The sequence below is a fragment of the Hemicordylus capensis genome, chromosome 2, assembly GCF_027244095.1.
Source record: "Hemicordylus capensis ecotype Gifberg chromosome 2, rHemCap1.1.pri, whole genome shotgun sequence".
NCBI lineage: Eukaryota > Metazoa > Chordata > Lepidosauria > Squamata > Cordylidae > Hemicordylus > Hemicordylus capensis.
Window position 1 is genome coordinate 138134644 of NC_069658.1, and position 2873 is coordinate 138137516.

Here is a 2873-nt window from a genome sequence, read left to right on the forward strand (position 1 = left end):
TGTAATGTTGTAGGGCTGTTGTCCCCCACCCCAATTCATGTCAGTGTTAGCTTCCCTTCAAAGGAGCGATGGGTGGCCCAGCCTGGATTAGGCCCATAGCAGGGAGAAAGGAGCACAATCTCTTCCTATGTTGTGGTCCTAATCTAGGTCAAAGTCTCCATGGCAGCTTTTTACCAAAATATACCACACATGCAGGGCCAAACAACTACTTTGGCCCTAAGAAAATTTTGTTAAAGCCAGGTAGAGAGGAGCTGGGATTTAAAATAAAAAATCCCCCTTTTTCATTGGCCTGGGCTTTAGTTTCCGAAATTCAACACAAAGGAGTGAGAGGGAATCAATTTGATAGGTTTTTCTGGGTTCCAAAAAAACTTTCCATACCATTGGCTGCTTAGTTTAAATCCTAACTTCACATATGCAAACAAAATCTTAATAATCATATGCAAATAAGAGATATGTATTTACTCACACTGCTCAGAGACAATAGAATGTTCATACTCAACTTCTGTATACCAAGGGGGAAGTCAGACAGACATTTTAAAGTATAGTGGGAATGGCTTCGCTCTAAGACATTTGTATTCAGGGCAAAGCCTATATGTTTAAACTACAATTAGAAAGTCTGCCTGTCTTCATCCCAAGGTAAAAATAGTTTTCTACATACAGCAAGTTCTTTTTTTAATATGGTGGAACATTCAAACATGAAAGTCTCACCTCCAGTCCCAAACAGTGGCATCCCAGGAATTCTGTACCATGTGATTTATCTGCATGGATAGATTCAGTCATGGTGATACAAGGTCTTCTGACAACTGGTTTTTGTTAGAAACACTGGCTCCATAACGACATGCAGTACTGATGGTGGGGGGCAAAATGCAGTACCCATCCTCTAAACAGGGCAGGCAAAAGCAGTGTGCCTCAGGCATCAGATTTTGGGGTACCATTGAACAGTCAGGAAACAGTCGTTTTTAAAAGTTATTCCCCCCCCCCCACAACATAGGCACTTTTTGGATTTTCTGTCTCAGGCATCAAAATCTTAGGTCAGCTTTGGAGGCCTGGTACAATTTCCACATGAAGGGAACTCAGATATGGTCAGGGCAAAGAGCATAATATCCCAGTACAAAGGTGTTCTTATATCTGTTGATGTGACATGAGATCCATTCAAACATGTTTACTTCATCTTCCATATACATAAAACTCTATTAATACTTGTGTCAAAGCCTAACTAGTTAGAAAAGGTATACTTCTCTAAAGAACATGTTGCCTGCAAAGGGGGGAAACGGTATAGCTCAATAAATAACTTGGGTTATTTATAGAATATATCTATGAAAAAACAATATCCAGTTTTGTACAACCGTCAAAAGGATGTAGACGAAATGCAATTAAATCTTATTCCTGCATAAATAGCTATTAAAATGAAGCTATTAAATAGTAAGATGCCTGGAAAGACAGGTTAATGCATTTGCCATGGTTGCTATAGCTTTTTTTTTTTAAACTGAGCCATATTTTAACTTTAATAGAATTTAGTTTATTTTCATTATTATTGTTTGCTCCATTACACTCCCTGTATAAATTGAGTCCAGCATTTATTCTAACTTTTTTTCCCCCTTAAGACTTCCTCCAAGGAGAGGAGGTCTTCTCACTTTATCCTCACAGCAACTGTGTGAAGTAGGTCGGGTGAGATAATGGCTCAGTTCAGAGCCAAAAAACATGTGACAGGGCAGCCACGTGTATTTTATCCATGTGCCTACCCTGTACAGGGCTCTGTTGCTGCTCTATTCTGGACCCAAGCTGGGGGGAAATGACTTAAAGCAACAAGGCTCCACGAGGCAAAATGGGGGAAGTTGTGGATTTTGCTTCTCTCCCCATATGTTCTTCATGTAAAGAACTGACCCACTCGTCCCACTTTCTTCATGATCATGCTGTCTATCACATCTAGTTTGTGATAGACAGCATGCCACATCATGATTTAACTTTACAAAAATGAGAGACAGGCCATGATGCACAGATTCTTGACGGCTTTCATTCGCCATCTGCTTAACATTCCCATTTCTAAATACAGAGTCCTCCAGAGGCAGAGGAACGGCAGTTCATTATGGTTTGTTAATTCATATGGCAAGCCAAACAGCACAACCCACAGTTTGCAAACCAACTTTAAACCACGGTTTGATTCAGATTTGTTGAGTAATTTGCAAACCATGGTTTGTTAATCAGGCATGTCAAGTTTCTTTAATCATGGGTTGGCATGATGTATGAACTGAGTCAGTGCACATCATGGCAGGGTGAAGATTTGAACCCAGATCTCTCTGGACGAAGTCCAGTGCTGTATTCTTGACAACAGTAGCAACAATGCCAACTAATAGCTCTCACCAGTGCAGCTCTCACAGTATCACAAGAAGCAAGCCCATCCTGCTGTACTGTTGTGTGTCAGATGTAATCACTTTACAGGATTTGGCTTTATATCTATAGTCTTAAGTGGCAGTACAGTTGATTAAATGTTACAGCTGCCATGTGGAGCTGAATAGAAACAGACTCTGTGTGATGGCTACTCAATATGGGGGTGGTAATCTGAGGCACTCTCACCTAGTCAAATCAAAATCACCCACATCATATGGAGTCCCCACTGCCACCTTTAGATGCTCCTGAAGGAGTGATCAGTATGGACATCAGTTTGAAGAAGTGATCAGTAATGGTGAGCTGCTCTGTGAATTACAGTGTGAGTGATGGGGTGCCACAACCGTGGCGTGCCCTTGTAAAGGCTAGCTGTTGTGCCAGTCCTTTAGAGCAGGGTTGCTTAACCTTGGGCCCCCAGATGTTGTTGGACTACAACTCCCAGAATCACCTCCCACAAAGGCCATGCCTGGGGATTCTGGGAGTTGGAG